We start from the raw sequence: 8268 nt of genomic DNA on the forward strand, positions 1-8268 counted from the left end.
TTGTGTTGCAGTCAGTAAGTCAGGTAGCAGAGGGTGGACTGGTATATTGTTAAAAAGTACATCAGGTGGTACACAGCGCTGTCCCAATCAACAAGAAGTAAACATTCGTGGCTCTCAGGGTAGACAGGGATCATATTATTTTATACAAAATATGGGTGTTAGCATGGGCCTCCATCTGAGCTTAGGTGGAGAGAAGTGAAGAGCAGCTATGTGCGGCTGCACAGAGGACGAGTGAGATGCTCTAGTTGGAGGCTCAGTGAATGGAAGAGACTGGCTGTTGGGGGTATTGTCTGAAAATGCAGCCCGGTGCCAAATTTTTCTCTTTCTCTCAAGGAGGCCATTTATGTTGAAGACCTCCTTACACAGAAGAAGGAATATGTAGAACACGAAGGAGGAACTGGAAAACACTGGAAACCAAGATAAGGTCCCATGGAGGATGTTAAATTCCATCTGATTCACAGTATGTAAACCACCAGGGGCATTACAGCCCTAAACAGGGAGATCCTTCCTCTTAGAAACAAGAGGGTTGCAGCATCAGAGGAACAGAAGAAATCAGGATTATTTATAGGAACACTGTGAGGGAGGCAGGGCAAGGAGGAAGGAGTGGGAATCCTGGGCATCAAGGAGCAATAGTTTTTTAGGGCACTCTGAGTTCTGGGAAGAGGTAGAAAGGGAGGCCAAGAGCTGGCCTCCAATAGTTCTAACTCTGCTTATAGTCACACAGGCTCACTTTAGATACTTAGCACGGTTGTAATCTTTCAGTGTCTTGGACATTGTTCCCCAACCGAAACATGTCGGGTTCTGGGTACACTGGTGTCAGGGTCCCTTGGAAACTTTATTCTGGGCCCAATCTATTCAGGTCCCTGCTTCCTCAGACGCAGGTACCAGATTTGGTGTCTTTTCTCTGGTCTAAGAAGTTGGGACCTCAAATGACCAATACAAAATGAAGACAGCAAAGGGAATGAAAAGCCTATTAACAACAGTTTGAAGGTGATATTGGATTTTCTGATTCCCAAAAGGAAAAGGCTATGTATTAGTGCTGAGCCCAAAACTTCCTTCCTTGCTTGGCTAATCCAGCAAGTAGCTGCAGCTCCTCAGGAACATGCTACGTAAAGGAAGCAGGGGGCTGGTTTCACTTTTAAAAGTAGCAACTCCTCTTGGCAGAGAAACTGGCTGAGGAAGATTCCTCTGGGGCTTCCCCGTCTCCGTGATGCAACTGGGACCTAGAGGGAGTAGCTCTGATACACACAGCACAGGAAGAATCTCTGGTAGGTGGAGCAGTCATAGGGGATTTTGTTTTTCGGTTAGGATAGAAATTGGCACCCGCACAGAGTGGGAGGAGCAAGCAGTTCAGACTTTTGCTTTCTTGAGTCTATCAGATGAATGGAGACACAGCTGTAGGAGGAAAATCATCTATGTTTCTGCTTGGTCTGTTTATCTAATTTTAAGAAATACAGCAGATTTTTTTTTCAGTCTCTTGAAGAGTCTTGTTTTTTGGCTCCTTTAAGCCAAAAATGAAGTAGCTTGTTCTTATAAAGGAAATTAATACTCCAGATTTGTACTGATACCTTTACTCCTCACAGAATATTTCTGACCCTCCATGAAATTTGGAGGTCTGTAGTGAGAGAAAATAAGTGCGGACTAGGTAAATGCCAACCTTCAAAGTGCATGTGCAGGAATTGGAGAGCAAACTTCCTCAAGCAGAGACTTCCTCCAGAGAACTGCTGACTGTGGCAAGAAGCTACCTGTGCAAAGTCATTTTCAAGAGAAAGGCTGAGTTACGATGGCTCCCAGCCCTCATACTTTCATTTACATAACGTGTAAGTCACACTCTCCCTGCTCTTAAAGAAAAACAAGCAGTAGCTTACAGAAACAAAATGAGCAACTCACTGAGTTGAAATGGGCGCTCTCAAACAGGAGAGGTAAGCAAACGTGCCTGGAGTGACATAGTCAAGATATAAATACAGGAACAAAAGACAAACAAACCCCTGAGCCCTCAACCTATTATTCTTTGAAAGCATGTTTGTATCTTCTTCTAAGGTTGTGTGTTGGCATGTATGTGTGTGTGTGTATGTGTATTTTCTAAAAATTATGACTTCATATGGGCCTACAGATGCCTAATGGGTAACTACATGCATGATCTTCATTTTGTAAAACTCTGGATCAAATTCCTCAGTGTGCTGTATATAGATATATTAGTCATTGATTTATGTAAAAGTTGGAAAACAAGGTTTATTGGTCCTAACTGTGTCTAGCCTGTCTCATTATCCATCAGGACTGAGAACACGTATGTCCACAAATCTCCATTGTCCTGAACCTATAGTCATTTTGGATTCCAGCAGGGCCTCACATGACTGAGAGTGCTCTAAGTCCTGGGAATTCCTCTTATGGGAACCAAACTGGGCAGAAAGTCATGAAGGTTGCTCCAGAGCTAGGAAACTGGGACTGAGGTAATGACTGAGTAGATTCCCTATCGTGGCACAACACCCTGTAAAATGAGACTCTGAATTGGGCATGGCAGTGCATTCTTGGAAGCCTAGAACTCTGGGAGGATGAGGTACGACAATCACAAGTTTGAGCCCAGAGTGAGCAACTTAGCAATTTAGGAGACTCAAAATAAAACATACATAAAAAGGCTGGGAATGTATCTCAGTGAGAAGACCTTGGGTTAAATCTGTACTACTGAAAAAGCAAAAACAAAACCAAACAAAATCAACAAAACTTGATGTCTGTTCCTTTGTAAATGGGCCAGCCTAATCCACTTCATCAGAATATACCTTCTCCAGCTACTCAAACTAGTCTTTTTCATATCTTTTCTTACTTTTATTTTTTGTATTTTTATTTATTTGTTTTTTATTGAACTTAGGATCTTGTGCTAGGTGGGCAGGCACTACATCACTGAGCCATATCCCCGGCCCCTCTTCTCTTGTTTTTAATTAAAGCTCTTTCCTGAAAATTTGTGTTTTACTTTTAATTTCCATTATTAACTAAAGAAAAGGCCCACATTAGCTAGTGATGAAGGGAAACTTGTTATTATTACTGCGAATACATGGTTAAGTAGCCAAAAGAAAGCAGCTAAAGCAACAACTAGTCAAGCAAAGAAAGGAGGAAAGAAAGAAGAAAAGGAGGATGTTACACTGACTCCCTAATGTTATACCATCATGACATTAGGCTCTTTTGGCTACTTTTTTCGTCTAGTCATTACAACATCCCTAAATTACTAATGAAGACAGAGATATTAAGTACATCAACTCCAGGTTATAGGGCTAGTAATTAGGACGCGACTGCAGCTTTTTCTTTTTGTACCCAGTGGGGATCCAAGAGATGAAGAGAGGCCTGGGGGCAAGAGTGTGGGTTCTGGAGAACTGGATGCTTGGGTCAAGCTCTGGCTCCACCAAATGCTAACTGCATGCTTTTGGAACATTCTCTAACCTCTCGGTGTTCCATTTCTCAAATAAGGATAAAGAGGCTTACATGAGATATTCTATATAAAGCAGGTAGAAGACTATCTGGACCATCATACATGGATGCACCTAAAACTGACACCACGTGGATGATGCCAAGGTCTGCCACTAGCTGGAGTATGGCCAGGTTTCCTTCTCTTTTAGTTGCTAGTAGTGCCTGAATTGCTGAGTGCTATGAACTAATCCCAAGGAATAAATTACCTAGGCTACCATTATTCTGGAACCTGGTGCTCTGAGACTCTCTTCTCAAATGAAAGTCTTACACATTTGCAATTGTGAGGCTGCGAAAAAGTGGAGTGCTCTGATTGTTGTGCCCCCAGATTGTCTTTTCTATTGTCCTCCGTGGTTTTTTTATTGCTAATATTTTTAGCAAACAAGTTCTCTGTTTCATCTTTGCAGACTGCGGTGTTATTGGAGCTTTCTTTCTGGCCAAATTATAAACTTTTAAAATCATTCTGCTAGATCCTTTGCTCTTGATTCTCAACATAGATCTGGCCAAAATTTCCCAACAGTAACTACACCACGGCCTCAACATTAGGCTTCCTTAAAATTATTTCTGCAAGATTAATTAGTCCACAGCCATAACCTCAATGTCAGGTAAAGTCTCTGGGCATGAGAGAAGTGCAAACAAATTTTGTGTCAGAGGATAACACACATGTCTTGGAGTCCAAATGGCAATGTAGTCCTGCTTCTCAACTGAACTGAACCTGGTCTTTTTGGCTGTATTTCTTCCAGCATGCAAATCTTCTGAGCTCTGACTAGAATCTCCCATCAAGTTCAACTCAGAGAATTCTAAGGCTGCTTTCTTAGACAGTTTCTCCAAACCTTTTCAAACTCTTTTTGCAAGTCAGTTCTAAAAATTTCTGGAGATTTTCAGGGTAACAAACAGTAACAAATCCATTTCTGGCACCAGAATAAGTCTTAATTACTTTTCTCACTACTGAGACAAAATATCCAACACCCAAAGTTAAAGGAAACAGGTTTATTTTAGCTCACAGATTGTAAAAGTTTCAGTCCATAGTTGGCCAGCTCCAAGGCAGGGTAGTGTGGAAGAGGGGCATAGCAGAAAAGAAACAGTTCATAGCAGGGCAGGCAGGAGGGAGCAAACGGCACGCCGCTTTCCTTATTTTCACCTTATGTTCCATTCAAACTATAAATAAGCCTATTTGTTGGTGTCATCTACAGCCATGGTGGTTATCCACATCCAGAACTATGGAAAAGCAATTCAGTTATACACACCCTTAATCCCGGGATCACATACCCGAGGTCCAGGAATCTCCAAAAAAACCCCAAAAAACAAAACAAAAAAAAAAAACAAAAAAACAAAAAACCTACCTATGAGCACATGAGGCTTTTGGAGGGTATCTAGATAAAAACCAAACTTTTTGATGAGTTTGTATAGTAGCAGTTTGTAACTATTATCTACATGTAAGAGATTGGTCTGAGGGATGTTGGGTTTTTGAGGTTTAAAAGATGAAAGGCTTGTATAGGTGGATATTCATGAAATCTCTACATAGGTTGTGTTGTCAGATCTGTGGGTTAGTTGGGAAGAACTGAGCAGAATTGGTGTGTTTTGATTACTTAGTGGAAACATTAGATTATAAGGTATCTGAAGCAAAACAACTCCAAAAAACATATTTTATGAATATTCTTGCATAATTATCCTGATGGAAAAAGGATGTTTCTGCTATATAATTTCAGAGAAAAATTCATAAAGCATATTTTGTGGGACATTATTTGTATTAGTAGTTATTGCTGACTAAAATTAATGTGTGTGTGTGTGTGTGTGTGTGTGTGTGTGCTGGGGGAGGATAAATGTATTCTTTTAGATGTATCTTGATAGGCCAAGCTGTTCTACCATTTTAAAATTCTCCTCTGTGTTCATCCATTCATTTATTCAGTTATTTGGAATTGCTGATACTCTCTTCTTACCAAGAGGCTTATGAAGCACACCAAGTAGTAGAGTTTAAATTAATGTAGAGGAATCTAATCTATGGGCAAGCAACCTCATATATTTTGACAAGCTAGGAGCAAAGTGCAATATCATACCATAAGTCAGAGAAACAAAGCTCTAGTAATAATAATGATAATGTATGCAGCTTTTGGTATGTTTAGTATTAATCTAGTATTATACACAATCCTCATAGCAACTCTACAAAATTGCCACTATTAATTGCTCTATTAGGAGAGTATTTTTATTGTTCTCTGAGGCAAGTCCAGTCCATGGCTGATGGGTTGCATGAGAACCTACAAAGCTAATAAAGGGTTACCCTCAGATCATGAACTTTTAACATCATTTCATGAGTTTTAGAAATACTTTTCATGATTTGTATGGTTTTCAGTGTGCAGTGGATAGACAGTGATGGAACCTGGTATAGGAGAGTGTGCAGTGTAGAGCAAACTCTGCTTCCTGAGCCCACCACACACAATCAATGTAACTAAAGCCCCTGTGTATCAGTGTTATGTGCTTGTGTGACTTGGCGAAGAAAATGCAGTGACTACCAATAATAGCTTTTAAATCTGCCTGCATGTGAATGTGCCTGTGAAGACAAGCATTTGTTGTTATTCAGCAGACATGTAAGTTTTTTTCTTTATTTATTAAACTTGGGCTTATGGTGTTAGTTTGTAAAATAATTTAATGAGTTAAAACAGTTTTTTAGCAACTATCATGTAGACTAAATAATTTTTTGTTCATTGTATTGTTATAATTACATATACAACATTGCTAAATATTAGAAATGTTATAATGAAAATATAAAAATAGAAAGGAAGCTTTGTTACTTACTTTGCTTAATGTGGCCTTAATATGCCTCGGGCAAGCCAAAATGTTGGACATCTATGGTTTAGATTCAAGTTCTCCTAAAGACAGACAGGAAAACCGATAGATATATGTTAATAGGTGAGAGCACCAGAGAACTCCCAACCACTGAGGTCTGGCTTTCTCTCCGCTGGACATGTGGTGTGGGGGCATACATATAGCTTAGGTTTGGGGTGGTGCCTAAGGGGCATTACTGATGCATAGGTAGCCCATTGGAATTCATTTCACACCGCAGATAAATTGCCTAGGAGTGGGGAAGGTGACCTTCCGCCTCCCAGCCTCCCACTGCTGCAGTGTCCCATTTAGGGCAAAACCCTTTCAATATGTGTCTCCAATTTTTTAACAACTGGACCTGAGAATATTAGAGTACACCTGCCTAGAAGGCCTTTGTTTCCTTTGATAGGCTATGTTTCTCTTCTTTCTCAATAAAGTCCCAGTAAAGTTTGAGCCATAAACACAATATCCTAGGGAGATGAAAGCTGACTTTTTCTTATTAGTTGAGGGCAAAGGAACTCTGTGTAGCTCTTTATATTGACCCTTTATTTCCAAGTGACCTTTCAGTTTTTAAAGTCCTTCTTGAAGTTTTCCTTTATGTTGGATTTATTCAAACTTATCAGAAAAGGATAAAGTTCTCTGCACTGCCCCCTATTTTTTAATATTTCAACCTAAAAAAGACAAACATGTATCTAGACAGGATTTTGCCAGATTCCTATAAAAACTGGAATTTTCTCACCATTGAAGTTGGAGCTTCTTCCTCATTTTCTCACCACTGAGGTTTTCTTAACTTCTTCCTTAGTGCCCTCGGGCATTTTCCACTCAAAATCAAGGTCTGAAAAGAAAAAAAAAATACATAAAAAGAGAAAAGGGAAGAATTCTTGTCACAACTCAGAAAACACATTCTAAAAATAACTGGCATCCTCCTATTTCCCTTCAGCTATGATGCAAGTACCACATTCAGGAACTGCTGACATCCAAAACATGATTTCTGGTTCTTTGATTTCTTTTTTCCCATCAGTGTTTTCTGAAATCCAGGTTCTTGAAAGAAGCAAACACAGACACCTCCGAGAAAATTCTAGAGATCTGACCACTTTTAAACTTGCAGGTTTATTTGATAGTGACATGTAGAGATTGGGAGCCTAATTAATTACAACAGTTGTTTAAATTTTTAATACATAATAGAAGGGTTTGGAGAAGATAGGGTTTGGCAAATGCAAACAGAAGGAAACCAAAGTTTAGAAGATGATGTATGACTTTGATAAAACTAGACACAACAGATTTTAGGAGGCTAAAGACATTAAGATAATTCATCAGTTCATTTATTTATTCATTCATTCAACTCATTCAACTAGTATTTATACTTCATTCCTCCTACCGTACCAAAAAAGGATTAAAGCAACTAAACTGAATTTATTGTGTTTATTCTATATGATAATGATTATACACACTACTCTGGAAAATAGGACTGTAACACAACTATTTAGAAGACTGAAATTCATTGGGGAAAGGAAGATATACATATGAAAATGTTAAAGCAGTGTAAGACTTTATCAAGTGTTGTACATAGGGTTCATTTCATTTTCCCAAGCCATATTTATGCTATGATGAGTTATCTTTATAAAATGAAAAATTCATCATGTAAAGTTGCTTAGATCACTTTTATGGTTTCTGTTATATGTATATTGAAAAGAGGTGAAAAGCCATAGCCTGTTGGGTTTGTGATCTTGTCCCAGTCCACATGTCTGGGCACTTTAGTCACCGTGCTTTTCTTCTGTTGTGTAGTATGGGATCTTCCAAAAAGCTGTGACTATGTCTTACTCATCTCTGACTTCTGAGCATTATAACAGAGTCCTAAAGATCATTCAATTTTTAATGGATGGAGATTTTTCCATGTATAGATCTTTTTTTTGAAGCCATATTATTGTGAAATTAACACATATAGAAAATGTAATAAAACAAACAGCCTGAGATATGATTTAAAAGGATTTT

The sequence above is a fragment of the Cavia porcellus genome, unplaced genomic scaffold (genome assembly GCF_034190915.1).
Source record: "Cavia porcellus strain 051 isolate PalLab524CR breed Dunkin Hartley unplaced genomic scaffold, mCavPor4.1 scaffold_29, whole genome shotgun sequence".
Lineage (NCBI taxonomy): Eukaryota > Metazoa > Chordata > Mammalia > Rodentia > Caviidae > Cavia > Cavia porcellus.